Raw genomic sequence first — 15,651 nt, 5'->3', positions numbered from 1 at the left:
AAAAGAAATCGGCGTGAATCACTCGTCTTGCCTCTAAGGTGAGGGGCCTGGGCCTTTGGTGTTCTGCCTCTCTCCTTCCCAGGCCTGGTAGAGGGGGGCCCAGAGAAAGCCTTCTCATTCTGTGACGCTGCTAGCTTCTTTGTCCTGGGTTCCATGACGTGGCAGGAAATGCTGGCAGCACCTGATTCCCCAAGGAATGCCCCACTGAGTACTGTGGGTCCCTCAGGCCTATTTCCGATTTGGTGTGGTCATCAGGGCCCAGATGTTCTGGGTTGGCTTCTAGAGGAACAGAGCAGGGAGGGACGTTCTTTCCCTCCCAAGCAGAGACCAGGCCCACACTCTCCTAAAGAGGGCCCCTGAGGCTGCCTGGCTCCGTTGCTAGGCCATGGCTGGAGGCAGGGCTCCTGGGTTCCCCTCTGGCCCCTACCTGGCATGGTCTCTGATGCTGCTGTCTGCCCACAGCTCCTGTCCCCCTACCCTACCCCCTTGGCCATAGGCTGAATTATTAATAAAAACGCTGAGGAAGATGTTTGTGCAGCTCATATGACAGAACAAACACACCTCTCTCCTTATCACCATCCATGTGGCAAGAGGCTCAGCGCTGAGCATTTGATTGATCCAGGAGGGACAGGTTGAGACCAGTCAGAAGGCAGCTTTGAAGGGCAGCAGCAGAGCCTGCCGATGTGCCAGACCGGCAGCAAGGATATGCTCTGCCACCATGTCCCTGCAGCTAGTCCTCCCCTTCCTCCTCTGCAGAGGGCAAGAGTCTGGAGAAGGTAGAAGCATAAGATGATCAGATATTATCTCCCCGGGAAGGACACAACAACAAAGTCCTAGAAGGCAGCTCCGGCCATTCCTATGCCCACTTCATCCCAATGCTTGCCTCTTCTCCCCAAACCCAGTGATCACTGAATCTCAGAGGCTTACCCAAGGCCTCGGCACACCTGTCACACTTCTGCTGGACCCCACTCTGGAGAGCTGATACTAAAGAGGCATCTAGCATCCAGGGAAGAATCCTAGACTATGGCCTTGCCTCTGCAACATCTAGCTGTTTGGCTTTAGCCAGTTACTTAACATCTCTGGGACTCAGTTTTCTCATCCATAAAATAGGGGTGTAATTACACCATGTGGGGATGGAGAATATACTGGGGAGATAGCAAGGCAAGGGCTGGGTGTCTTTCATGGCTCCCTTGCACCAGGGCACCTAAAACCTCCTGGCCACCAAGGACTCTGCCCCAAGCTGACCTTCCATAGCGCTGGGTCCCCATTCTACATCCTTAGGTCATGTTGCAGGGCCAGAAACCGCTTCTGCACTCCCCACCCCACCCACATCCTTTCTCCCTGAAGCCTCCTCTCCCTCCTGATTCTGTCCCTAAGTCTCTCTCCATCGTCACCCTGCCACCCACACTTCCCCCCTGTGCTTGGCTTAGCCCCTCAAATTCCGAAAGATGAAAGCTGGTGCCCCTTCTTCTTGCCATCTGCTGTGTGGGATAGCCCCAGCCTCAGTCAGAATCTTGGCCTTAGGCCTCTGTTTTGAGATACCACCTATCTCTCGGTCTTGGGCAACTCTGGGCCTTGATATAGGTTGAGAACCATGGGAGCCAGCGAGATGCCCTTATCACCAGGATGCCCCATGGAAGCACTTTGGCTTGCCAATTATAAGCTGAGTGACTTGGAGTAAATCACTCAATCCTTCTGAGCTCAGTTTGCCAATCTGTACTGCAAGGATGTTGGTTTTTAATCTCAATTCCGCCTTGGACTCCTTCAGGAATCTAATGAACCCTGTGGACTTCTCCTCCCTAGAAACATGCATATTCAAATACAGACACAATATTTTGCCCATAATTGGGTGGGAGGGGGTCCTATAGGTTTCAGATTAAAATCCCCAGTTCCAAAAAAAAAAAAAAAAAATTAAATCCCCAGTTCCAAGAGGCCTACAACTCTGACAGTCTGTGCCCGGCTCTCTGCCCTACTCACCTCTGCACAGTGATTCTTGGTAGGGGTGGGCTAGGAATCTATCCCTACCATTTTTCCCTCCTGGCTCAGCAGTCCCCTCCCCCAGTGCTTGCTGTGGCTGGAGCCAGCTTGCCAACAGCTCAGACCAGCATTTCAGTACCTCTTGGAGGCGAACAAGCTTCACCTGCCTTTCAAGGTATTTAAAGGTTCTTTGACCAAATGCTTTTTGATCCTTCGCTGATGGGAACCAGCAGAAGCTCTTTCACCAATGGCCCCCCTCCCCTCATATATTAGTGACTAAGAGCTCTTTTGATATTGCAGAAGCCTTCTGTGGTTTGTTCAAAGCCCTGGCCCTTGTGGCCACCTCCCTCAGAGACCCAAGCCGGTCAGCTCCAGCCGCCACCGCCCACCGCCAGCGGTGGCCTAGTTAATAGGGGCCTCCCGGCGCTAGATGGATTCTGCCTGAAACCGTAAGACCCCAGACCTAAGGCCAGCTGCTAGAGCGGCCGCTTCAGTAAAATCTAGCTCCTCCCAGGGAGCAGCCCCCCCGCCCCACCGTCTGGATAAGATGGGGTTCGAGTAAGTATCCCTCAGACCCCCTCAGACCGTGGGGAAACACGTCTCTTCTTCCCTACCAACCTAGGCTGCACAGACAGGCATGCGGCCCACCGGATACATTAAGCTGTTTCCAGGGTCCAGTAAATGCAATCTCTTAGCCTGAGGCTGAGAAAGGGAAACTGAGGCCGGGTACAGGCCTCGGTGTACGGTGTACGAGGGACAGGAGTCGGCACCCACTGACTCAAGACCTTCACCGGTGCTCTGCAAGCCCCGAGGGGCGGGTGCACCCAGCATCTAGGAAGGGCGCGACAGGCCGGGAAGGACAGCCAACGTTGATGCCCCGCGCTCCACCTGGAGTTGAAGACTGCAGTGGGGGTGGTCCTGTTTCTCAGCAGGTCAAAGTGTTCTCCTGCAAGAGAGGGCTGCGACTCCCCCCATTCCTGAATGCCTGGCTTTGCACTTGCGAGGATAATAGGAGGGGCCCAGCACTCCCTGGAGCTGGGCGGGTTCAGGTCACCTGGCCTCTTTGCTCTTAAAGGCTCCTTGGGGTGCTGGGCTCCTTGGGCCCGTCAGACCAAGCACCAGAATCCAATCCTGGCCTTGTAGTAATTATCAGAGCGGCAGCCACCATTTATTGAACTCTGAGGCTTGACAAGACCAAGTGAGGAACAGGCCAGTGAGGAAGTCTGGTTGTGATCCCCTCCCAAAGATGAAGAGGATGAGGATCAGAGGGAGTATGGCTTGCCTGAGATCACAAAATAAAGAGGGATGAGGGATGGGGGCCGCCAGGAGTCCCACCCAGCTCTGATCCATTCTAGAGTCTAAGCCTTCAACCACTAGGCTTTGCTTTCTTTCACCTTGGAACTTTCTGGAGGCTGGGGGTGAGGGGTGGGGCAGTTTCTGTCTTCAGCCCAGTTTGGCCCAGCTCATGGAAGATAAGGGGGGAACAGGTGGGGCAGCCCTAGGAAAGAGTGGGACCACCCCTTCTCCTGATTCTCTGGCTGCTCCATTTCCTCCTGGATCCTATCACTTCCTGCCCCCAACTGTGGGTATCCCCCAAGGCTTTGTCCTCAGCTGTCATCTTCTTTCTCACCCCACACTCTCTCCTATGTGAGCTCATGTGCTCCCACTGCTTCAGCCTAACTCCCAACTATGTCTCTGGGGCCCTGACCTCCATCCCAGGCTGGCATCCACTTTGGTGAAGCCCCCACCCCCCAGTGGAGTAAATTCATCGTCTGTCTTAAAACAACTCCTCCCTGGGGCCACACCATGCCTGTTAAGGCTGCATCCCTCTCCCAAGCTCCAGATCAGGTCCCCAAAGCCTCCTACTGCTCTTCCCACACATTGGATGAGTTTTGGATCCTTCAGACCCTTTCTATGGGGATCTTCTCACACCTACATTGTAACCTTGGCAGCAGCCTCCCTCGGTCAGACACTCCCAGCCCTCTGCCTCCACCGGAGCCACCTCTCTTGTCTATTCCAACCCAGTGCCCTCCCCTTGCTCCCTCATGCTGCTCCCCAGCTCTCTGGCCAGCACCCCCAGCCCAAAGCCTTTGATTGCCTCCCCACAGCCTATGGAGTCAGGCACAGGAAACCTTGCTTGAAACAGAGTCGTCCCCAGTATGTGAACCCTGCCCTCCTTGCCCTGCCCAATGCCCTGCCTTCAGTTCAAAAGTGTTCCTGAATTTCTGCTATATGTTTCCACCCTTCAAAGCTCCATCTCAAATGCCACTTCTTCCAAGGAGCCATCCCTGATTCTCCCAGGTGAGTTTGAACTTTCCTCTTCTGTAGTCTCACCACTCATGGAATTATCCACTTTAGTAGTATTTGTACATCTCTCCAATCCTGACCTCTGTCCTACCTCTCCCATGTATGCAATGGGTTGGGAGCTCCTATAAAGGCAAGGATGGCCCATTACTATTCTCCTCTTCATTCATTTAAAAAAAAAATTGTTCCAGGGCAGCCCGGGTGGCTCAGCGGTTTAGCACCGCCTTCAGCCCAGGGCCTGATCCTGGAGACCCAGGATCGAGTCCCAGGTTGGGCTCCCTGCGTGGAGCCTGCTTCTCCCTCTGCCTGTGTCTCTGCCTCTCTCTCTCTCTCTCGGATAAATAAATAAAATATTTTAAAAAATTAAAAAATAAAAATAAATAAAAAATTGATCCATTTAGCAAACACTGAGTAGCTACTGTGTACTAGGTACTGCAAATACAGGATCTCTGCTCTGGGCTCCTCCTCTGGATAATTGGCATACAATGGGACAAGGACACTAATGGAGGGATACTCAGGGCACATTCAGGGATAACTTTGCCCTGGGAAAGCATTTCTCCAGGCTCCAGAATGCAAGGCCCTAACCTATGTACTAAGGGTTAATGCAAGCTGGAATAAGACCAAACCCTGCCCTCCAGGACTGCAAATACATAGAAACAATAAGATCTGTGTAAAGATGTGGATCTGAACAGCGTGCTGTGAAACCGTAGTAGATGGAATAATGACTTTGGCCCTGGGGAAATCCAGAAGCTTCCCAAATACCCAGTACTTGCACCAATTAGGAGCCTGTTAAATCTTTGTTGAAATAAATTAGGTGGGGAGAAGGGGGTATAATAGAGGCTGAAGTAAAGGTTATGAGGGGAAGGCAATGACAGACCATTGTCACAACATCTGCACAAAGTGGCCCTGCCATCCACCCTAGAGGGGCAGCTTGTAGATGAATGAGATCATGAGTGTGCAGTGCTCTGAACTTTTGGGAAGAAAGGAGAAAGAGAGAGAGAGAGAGAGAGATCACTGGTATTATTAGTCTATTCCCATGAGACCGGTAAGTTCTGCTTTCCAGTAAGTCTATTCCCCCTCAGAAAATCAGGTGTACCCCATGACAACTTGATGCTCTCTGGGCCTCAGTCTCCCCATCTGCGATCTGAAGATGTGGGATGAGGCAGTCCTGAATGTCTCTGGCTCCTCCAGGGAGTTGCTCTGTGGGATGGCTGTGCCTGCCCAGGAGACGCTCTCTGTCTTCTCCCGCCAAACACACCCTGGGCTGAGCACAGGAGCCCAGATGATTTCACTCCCTGTCTTGTTTATCTTTCCGGTCAAACAAGGGCATGCGGAGAGTGAGACAAGGGTGGACTTTTCAGCTGGAAGCTCCCCTGTAAATTTTGGGGTAGAGGGATCCCTGGGTGGTGCAGCGGTTTGGCGCCTGCCTTTGGCCCAGGGCGCGATCCTGGAGACCCGGGATCGAGTCCCACGTCGGGCTCCCGGTGCATGGAGCCTGCTTCTCCCTCTGCCTGTGTCTCTGCCTCTCTCTCTCTCTCTCTCTCTGTGACTATCATAAATAAATAAAAATTAAAAAAAATAAAATAAAAAATAAATAAAATTTTGGGGTAGAGGCTGCAGGCCTGCATTCTGAACCCCCCCCCCCCGTGTGGGCCCCTCCCCTCCATTCAGGTCTGGGGTCTGGCTTCCCCTGGGGAGCACCTATCTTTCTCCAAAGCCCCATGGGCTTCTCCCTTATGGTCAGAACTGTTGGGGTACCAAATGTCCCCAGTGAATGGGGACGGAGGCTGTAGTAGGGGAGACAGAAGCTTCTGCCAAAAACCTTTACCCCCTCAGCTGAGTGTTCCCCACTCATTCACTGCACCTGACTAGCATGTGCCTGCACCCCTTCTCACAGATCAGACCCCTTGGCCATGTCCCTGCCTCCCCTCTTCTCCTTACCCTGCACACGTGATTGGGGACAAGGTGTGGCCTTTCCACTGTTGGCTATCTTTCCTATCTATCTCAACACCCCTGCCCAAGTCCTCTTGTGTCTCACCAGCTTCCTCCCTGGGCCCCCTCCCACGCACTGTCCTGTGCACATCAAAGCACAAGTGCCACCATGTTGTTCTCCGGCTCAAGGTCCTTTGTGGGTCCCCACTACTCCTAAGGAAAAGCTCTCTTCCTGTCTGGCAGGCAGGGCCTTATTGACCTACCCAGAGAGGAGAAACAATCTTTGAGAGGGTTCTGGGGGTGAGAAAGAGCTGGCGGAAAGGATGGTGTTGGGGGCACATTTCAAGCAGGCAGCCTGACGGGTAGAGTAGGCAAGGACAAAGTAGGGAGAGGTGGTGGAATCTGGTGTGGAAAAGTCAGAAACCTGACTGGGGTGGGTGGCCACACACCTACCGTGTGCCAGGCGCTGTCCCCATGCTGGGTCTACAGCAGTGACCAAAACAAAGATCCCATCGGGGAGCTGGCATCCAGCACAGGGGAAAGAGGCAATGATAAGTAAATGTCCTAGTATGTTAGGGGATGAGGAGTGTGGTAGGAAAACAAATGCTAGAGACAGATTGAGGAGGTGACATCTGGGCAAAGACTTGAGGCAGGTGAGGGATTTAGCCCTGTGGCTATCTGGGTAGCAGTATACCAAGAATAGGGAATAGCCAGTGCAAAGGCCCTGGGGTGCAATTGTGCTTAGAGGGTTTGAAGAACAGCCGGGATGCTTGTGGGACTGGAGCAGAGTGAGCAAGGCAGAAAGGAATAGGAGAGGAGGTCTGGAGACAAAGGGGGAATGGGGAGGGTGGGTTCGCTGTAGGAACTGTGGGAGATGGGGAGCTTCTGGAGTGTCTTGTGAGGTGGAGGGACACAAGCTGTCAAAGGATAGTGCTGGCTGTGTGTTGAGGGAGCCGGGGCAGGGAGACCAGTTAGGAGGCTGTTGCAGTGATCGACACGAGAAGCCATGGCAGCTCAGATAATGCTGGTGGTGGGGAGTGGTGGATTCTGGATCTATTTTGAAGGCAGAACCAACAGGATTTCTTGATGGATCGTTTATAGGTCATGAGAAAAGGGGAGGAGGCAATGTTACTTCCAAGGTTTGAGCCAGAGAAATGGAAGGATACGATTGCCATCAGCCAAGATGGGCAGCTGGCATTCGAGCAGCGCTGTTCCTGTCTTTTTTTTTTTTTTTTTTTTATGATAGCCACAGAAAGAGAGAGAGACGCAGAGGGAGAAGCAGGCTCCATGCACCGGGAGCCCGATGTGGGATTCGATCCCGGATCTCCAGGATCGCGCCCTGGGCCAAAGGCAGGCGCCAAACCGCTGCGCCACCCAGGGATCCCTGTTCCTGTCTTCATTATTCCCCACCCAGAAAGAGCCTTCTTAGACCTTTTTCTCCAGTCATCACCTATGCAATTTTAATATGAGAATTTAAGTTATAATATTATAATACTGTAATAAATCTATGTTCACGGAGTCTGGCCCTTTGGAGAATCACCAATCATTGCAACATCTAAGAGTTTTTATTCCCCAAGAACCAGTTCTCACCCCCCACCCCCCACCAGGGAGATGGGTAGCCCATGGAGAATGGATGGTTCTAGCAATCGAGTTGTGCACAGGAGAGGAGGAGCTCAGGTGCACACCAGTCATTGGATTTGAGCTGTCTGTTCCAGGGAGGAGGTGCCGAAGCCACAGTTGGGTGTTTGAGGTCCAGGCTAGAGGTATGGGTTTGGCCTTCAGAGGCATGCAACTGGTGCTTCAAGCAGCAAGACCAGAGATGGCCAGGGGAGGGAATCCAGACAGAAACCAGGACCGGGCTGGGGGCTGGGAGAAGGGAAGAAACCAGCAGAGGAGACCAAGAAGGAACACACAGACAGGTTTTAGGAGCCAGCTGAGCACAGCAACAAGCCTGGAAGCCAATCGGAAAGAGTTGTTCAGGGGGTGGGTGCACCAAACTGTTACATGTGGTGGGGAGGTCCAGTGGTGGCCACACCGAGCAACGTGGAGGTCCCTGGAGATCTTGATGGGCACCCGAGATGGAGTGGGAGAGGGGGGGAAAGCCAGATTGGAGTGGTTTCGGTGGAACAGGAGAGGAGGGATGACAACTCAGAGGAGCATCCCTGCAGAGGGGAACAGGGACTGAGTGGAAGCAGCAGGGGAGGTGGGATCATGATAGGTTTGAGAGAAACGGGAGGAAGAGCAGTGAGCTGGTGGAGAGCCTTGGGTGGAGGGCAAAACTGATGCTTAGAGGTGGGGGTGGGGAGCACCACCCAGAGACCTGCTGGAGCCGTGTCCTTGAGCAGAGCAGAGGGCTGGGCTCTGGCACCGGTGGAGGTGGGAGCGTGGGCCATCATGCCTCAAAGGACAAGGGAGGCAGAGCGTGTGGGTGCGATCCTGCTGGGGGTGGATGTGTCTGCGAATCCAGAAGCACTGAGAGACTGGATTGTGTTCGGGGAGTGTGGGAAACAAGGTCAACAGCTGAGAGTGAGGGTGGGGGAAGCGAGGGGGGCGGTGAGATCATGAGAAGTAGTCACCCACAAACGGCAGCCGGTATGAAGGGGTCTGCAGCAATGCACCCTCCTGCCCCGGCCCAGGGCTGCATCAGCCGCCCACCTATCCAGCTCCTAGTCTCCCCCACTGGCTGGACTCTGGGTGCTCATTGCTCTGTTTGTCCCAAGAGAGGGCCTCTTCTTTCCCTCAGCATTCCTGTTACCAGGCAGGCAGGCAGGCAGCATTTGAAATGGCCGTGACTCACTTGCTGGGGAACCTTGGGCAAGTATTTTAATGTCCCTGTGCCTCAGTTTCCTCATCTGTGAACTCAGGACAAGGGTGGGAGTGTGCCCTCTTTGCTGCTGCTGTGTTGTACCTGTTGCCTGGCATGGATGAGGGCTCAGGAAATGAAGCGTGACAGCGTGGATGGAGGGAGAGGAGTTTGCTCAGGGCCCGTGGAGGAGTGGGCTGAAGAGGGCTAACAAAAGACTCTGTCCTCCCAGCCCCGGTGCTCAGATTCCACCCTGTAGCTGGGGACCCCGACACTGCTCTCGGATGGGCAGCGGCCAGCTGGGGACAGACCCACAGTGCTCCCCAGGACAGTCCCTAACTCAGCCCAGGGCGAGGCCTCTCAGCAAGGGCCCCCAGTGCAAGGAGGGAGAGTAGGCTGGAGTTGGCACCTCTTCCTCCCCGCCCCACCCTCGGGATTTCCTCCCCAGCCTGGACCTTTCTGTTTTCCTCCTGGGCCCCTGGAGGCCATTTCCTCCAAAGAGTCCAACAGGATGTTGCTTTCTCTCCCCAGATCCCAGAGCTTTCTGGATTTGCGAACTTCCAGATCTGGGCCTTTGATACTCCCTAGGAAATCGTCCGCTGGCTAGCCCCTTCCAGGAGGCTGTGATGCCAGGGGTTCTACTGGGGACGTGCAGTGTGTGTGTATGCGTGTATGGAGTAGATAGGATTCGCGAAGGTGAATGTGGCCTTCATTCCTCCAGTGGGCCGGCAACACACCATGGAAAGACTGGGATGGACCCTGGCATCCCTAGGAGGGGGCTCACAGCCCTGGCCTGGGCACCTGCTCTGCCATGCCCAACTGGGGCCTCTTGCTCCTGGAACTTCACCCATCCCCCACACCCCTACAACCTGGAGGTAGCAATAAAGACTCCATTCCAGGGGGCCTGCCAGGAGCAAGAGCTAATGGCCGGAATGGGCTTTGTAAGCTGCTAGAGATCTGCAGTGTTCCTTACCCTCCCCAAATGCCTGGCAGTGAGGAGAGGGGAGGGAGCTGTTAAGCGCCAGGTGGTATAAGGCTAGAGTGGGGGTGGGGGCTGATGAAGTGCCCAGCAGGGCCCTAGCCCCGCCCTCCATGCAGCCCCTTAATGAACCAGCCAGTGGCCACCATTCAGCTCAGTTCTCAGGCCTGGCTGCCCCGCTCATTCATGGGTCCTGCAAGCAGGCAGCCTGACGGGTAGAGTCCGGGGTGGGGGGACTCCCTGAAACTGGCTCTGCCCCCTTCCCATGCATCATGTCTAGCCTTGCCCCCCAGCCCCTCCCAGGGGTACCCCAGAGGGGAAAGGTCAGTGCTCCCAGACAGGAGAGTGTCACAGGGCCCAGGAGGAGTTCCCAAAGCTGGGGGACTTCAGTCATCACGTAGCAATGCCCTCCCTGTACAGCCAGGAGAAACCAAACAGAGTGGGCTTGGGATGTGCCTAAGGATGCGCAGCCATTCTTTCTGGGATATTAGCCACCTCTCTCTGCAACCATCAGATTCCCCCCACTGCCCCTCAGCGGGACTATAGAATTAAAGAGGTCACCCCTTTCTTCTACAGGTGATGGTGACACTGAGCCAGGACCAGCCATGGCACAGAGTGATAAGAACCATTCCCTTTTATTGAGGGCCTGATCTGTGTCAGGCAATGCTCTGACGGCTAGCAACACAGCGGCCGGTGAGGCCAAATCTACTGGGGTTTCTAGGACTGCATTCAATCCTTATATCGCCCTATGCAGTCAGTATTTACAGGTGGAGAAACTGAGTCTCAGAGGGACAGGGAGTGAAGTGAGGTCCTATGGCCAGTGCATGGCAGAGCAGGGATTCGAACCCAGGTCTGTCAGACTCTCCACCCGAAGCCTGATCTCTTAACCACTGTTGAAGCAGGAAGAGCCTGAACTGGGAGGCAGAAGACGTGCACTGGCCACTCCCCGGGGTCTGAGCCTGGGGACAGGCTTCCCCTCCCTGGGCCTCTGTTCCCTCATCCATAGGTGATCCCGAAAGTTTGTTACAGTATTTCTGCAATTCTGAAATGTCAAAAGACCTAGCAGTCTGTCTGTCCAGGAAATCCAGGCAGGAAATCCTTTTCTCCCCACCACTGCACCCCAGGTGGGAGGACAGGAACCCCAACCCCAGCTTGCCCAGGAGCAAAACTTTGTAGCCGAGGGGTGGGATAGAAGCCGCGGTCAGGCTGGCTTTGCCCCGTTCTCAAAGTGACCCTTCCTCCATCCTCACCCCTGGTCCCAGCCCTGACTCTGCCTCCTCTAGCTTGATACCTAACCTTGGGGAAGCCCCCTCAGGCCTAGTTTCCACACTGACTGGATGAAACCATTTCTGATGTGCCCCCCGACTCTGCCAGTCTGATTCTAGAAGCCTGTTGAGGGACACCTGGGTGGCTCAGAGTATGATCTTAGGGTCCTGGGATCTAGTCCCGCACTGGGCTCCCCATAGAGAGCCTGCTTCTCCCTCTGCTTGTGTCTCTGCCTCTGTGTGTGTGTATCATGAATAAATAAATAGAAACTTTAAAAATTTTTTTTAAAAATAAAGGCCTGTTGAGTACTTTTTGGGGGGCCCAGACCTTTCTGGGAAGGGAGCCAGACTCAGCCTGTCCGCTGGCTGTGAACTCTATCTACTCCTGCCCCACGCTCTTCCCACAAAGCAGGAGGGAAGAATGACCTGTCTCACACTGGTCTTAGGGCTTCCTAGGACCCTGTCCTCCTCACCCACACTGAGGCTGAGTCAGGGATGTCTCCTCCACCTCCTTCTCCAGCCAGTCACGGGGTGGAGGAGAAAGGAGGTGGGCAGCCGGAGGATCACGACAGGTAGGGCTGGGTGGTAGCAAGGGCTCCACGGAGACCAGGCTCAGCAGAAAGGCATTTCTTATCACGGGTTCGCCTGCCAGTTGGTGGGAGGACCATTGCTTTTCTTTTTTTATCCCCATCCAAAGTGGCTGGGAGGGAGGGAGCCTGGGAGGAGAGACTCCTGGGACAAGAGACAGAGATCTATGGGCTAGACTCAGACAGGTAGGCACTAGCAGCCAGGGTACCTCCCGGCCCCCCTGCAGACCCAGGCCCTAGTCCTCTCCTTGAGATCTTGGGGCTCAAGTGCCCTACCCCACACCCATTTCCCTGATGAGGCAGCAGAGCCTCAAAGAGGAGAGATGACTGGCTGCCGAGGGCCATGGGGTGAAGTGGCCAGCCTCCTGGGAGTTCTCTGTCCTCTTCAGGCAGGGATAGGGGTTTGAAAGCTCACTCAATGGGAGGGAACGATCTCCCCATCTTTTAGTAGAGAAAGGGGAAAGAGCCAGGCAAGAGGGAAGAGCAAAGAGGCTGCTAGCCCAACTGTTGAGAGACCCCGGAATTCGCCGTGCTTCCTCTACACTTCAGACCTCTGCCGGGGCTGTTCCCTCTTCCTAGAACTCTTTCCTCCTCCTTATTAACTCTTACAGACCCTCCAAATCATAATTCAATGTTGCCTCCTCCAGGAAGCTCTCCCTGGTTTTCCTGGGGTCAAGTGGCCCTGTTGTGTGCTCTAGTGCTCCCTGGACTTCCCCGACCAGAACCCTAATCACCTGCTATGTAGCAGTGTTTCTTCTCATTAAACTGGGAGCTCTTTGAGGGTCAGGCTGACTGATTAGCCTCTAATATCTGGATCCCCACTACCCCACATAGTGCAGGGTACACAGTTCACTCCAAGAGCTGTTTGTGGAATGATTGAATGGCTGAATGAACATCTAGAATGATCAACTCTGTCCAGGCCTATGAAGGGATCCAGTGGTGAATAAGAGGCAGCCCTAATCCTGTGGAGCATCCATATACACGATGGTCCAGGACACTGCCCAGAGTGAACATGGACAGGTGTACTGGGAACTCACAGAAGGGGGCGGAGGGGCAGATTGGAGGAAGGATCCTAGGAAGCTCTGGGAAAAGGTACAAGGAGTCTAGAAGGCAGATAGTTTGTATGTATGGTGAGAGCTTGGGGGGTGCTGGCTTTGGGACTCCCAAATAGGTTGATTTGTTCCAAGTCTGGGACTCCACTCAGGAGTAGACTGGCGAAGGGTTCACTGGAGAGGGAAGCTGGGTCACGGTGTTATGGAGAGCCATTTCCAGGGGAGACCAGAAAGGGCAGGCATCATGCTCACGGCAATGCAGCCAGACAGCAGCTCCTTGCCGGGGCTCTGTGCCACGCACTGGCCCACTCGCCCCACCTGGCAGCCTCCTGGCTCTGGGCAAACGAGTTGCCCCAAGCCCCAGGGATGCAGGACCAGAGGGAGGTAACAATAAAAGCTTATCAAACAGCACGTAGGAGGCAGCCGCAGATTGCAGAGACTAAATAATCTGTGTCTAATGTTCACTTAGCAGAGTGTGAGCCTCTGAAATGTCAATGCTTGTGGTCTGACCCTGCAGTGGCCAAAGCTTTTGAAGCCAAGGGAAACAGAGTCACTCTGCATTCCTAAAGCTCTGCACTGGGGGTGTGGTCGTAGATGGGAGAGTTTTCAGACACCAGCCCATCCTGGTGGCCCCAGCCAGCTGTACCCAGGGAAGTAAAGGTTTTTTTTTTTTTTTTTTTGGTCCTGGAGAGGCCATTCAGGAGCAGAGTGTCAAAGCTGCCCTGTTACAGATGGAGAGGTTGGCTGTGGAGACCCACTGCTGATTGACTTCATTTCTTTCTTTCTTTTTTTTTTAAGATTTATTTATTTATGATAGACATAGAGAGAGAGAGAGGCAGAGACACAGGCAGAGGGAGAAGCAGGCTCCATGCCGGGAGCCTGACGTGGGACTCGATCCCGGGTCTCCAGGATCGCGCCCTGGGCCAAAGGCAGGCGCTAAACCGCTGAGCCACCCAGAGATTCCCCGCTGACTGACTTCAGAGCCTGGTTTACCCGCGAGCCTCTGCTGCTGCTGAGTGCCCTGGCGCCCTGCCCCAGGGGCAGAGGGGAGGGCTCCTGCCATAAAAATGACCATGAAAACGATGCCCCACGCTGGCCACATTGGGGCCAACCTAACCTCTGAGCCTACACACAGGCCTTGGGGCCTGCCTCTACCATCCCCCTGTTCTATCTCAGGCAAACCCTTAAGCCCTCCTGGACCTCAGTTTCCCCATCTGTCAGGTGGCCGGAAAGCTCTGCAAGTTTCTATCCTTCTACAGTACCTTACAAATGATGACTAAGGCAACTGCCCCGCAACCACCCTTACTCTGCTCTGCTTTTCCTGTTTTTCCCCGCAGCTCAGGGGTCTTTGTTTTGTTTACTGAGGTATCCCAGCAGCTGCAATAGTGCCTGCAGGCATAGTAGGTGCTCAGTAAAAATTGGGGCCTTTTTTTTTTTTAAGATTTTATTTATTCACGAGAGACACAGAAAGAGAGAGAGGGGGAGAAAGAGGGAGAGAGAGAGAGAGAGACAGAGACACAGGCAGAGGGAGAAGCAGGCTCCATGCAGAGAGCCCGACGTGGGACTCCATCCTGGGTCTCCAGGATCACGCCCTGGGCCGAAGGCTGCGCTAAACTCCTGAGCCACCGGGGCTGCCCAAAATTGGGGCTTTTTTTTTTTAATTGGGGCTTTTAAACTCCCAACAGGCACCCGACTTCCCCACTTCCTGATTAATAACTGCCCCCCATCCACCTATTCTGTTTAGTCCCCTCCTAGGGGCTGCACTGCAGACTGATAAGCACATGTTGATATGCAAATTTGGAAGCCTCCCCTGTTTCTATTCCACCTTCTCCTTTCCATAGTGGGTGCGTGGGAGCTAGCCACGTCTTCTTTTAGATACCCCCAGCACGGCTAGGATGAGTGCCAGGGCCTCGGTGGTACAGTCAGTGCTCTGTAGAGTTGTTTACAGTTTGCCCATGACTCACGCATGACAGCCTGGAGAAGGCTCTGCCCAGGCGGGGCCCAGGCATGGGGAAGCAAGGGAGACCAGGGTCTGAAAAGCCCTCAGGGATCCTGGGACAAGGGCAGAGGAGCAAAAGGCCTTCCAGAATAGTCCTGGCCCAGGGGAGCAGGCATGGGGAGTTGAGAGCCAAGGATGGCTGGGCCTGGGCTGAGAGCATCTGTTCTGCCCATGCCTGCTGATTCTTTTGTTGCCTGCCCTTTATCCAGGCCTCCCTCTGGGTGACCTGGGCTGGGAGCTGGGGCACCTGAGATGGATCAGTCCTGATCTTGGCCTTGTGGAGCTTACACGTTGCTAGAGAGGGCCATGGATACAATGGGTTATAATGGAGGCAGCCACGGGGTGATATAGGAGGTGCAGATGAGCTGGTCATTTATCCAGTGGGCTGGGACTTTACTGGGGAAGGCCCTTCCTGGCGAAAGGAGCAGCACAGGCCAAGATACAGAGGCCTGGCTCAAACAGCAGGGAAAGGTGGGAGGCTGGCCCTGCCCTCCTGCTTTTTTTTTTTTTTAATTTTATTTTTATTTTTTTTATTTATGATAGTCACACACGGGGAGAGAGAGAGAGAGAGGCAGAGACACAGGCAGAGGGAGAAGCAGGCTCCATGCACCGGGAGCCCGATGTGGGACTCGATCCCAGGTCTCCAGGATCGCGCCCTGGGCCAAAGGCAGGCACCAGACCGCTGCGCCACCCAGGGATCCGCCCCTCCTGATTTTTGACCTCGGACCACGCCCACCTCTCTCAGGTGTTTTG

Source organism: Canis lupus, chromosome 18 (assembly GCF_011100685.1).
Source record: "Canis lupus familiaris isolate Mischka breed German Shepherd chromosome 18, alternate assembly UU_Cfam_GSD_1.0, whole genome shotgun sequence".
NCBI lineage: Eukaryota > Metazoa > Chordata > Mammalia > Carnivora > Canidae > Canis > Canis lupus.
Note: the sequence above shows the minus strand (reverse complement) of the source record.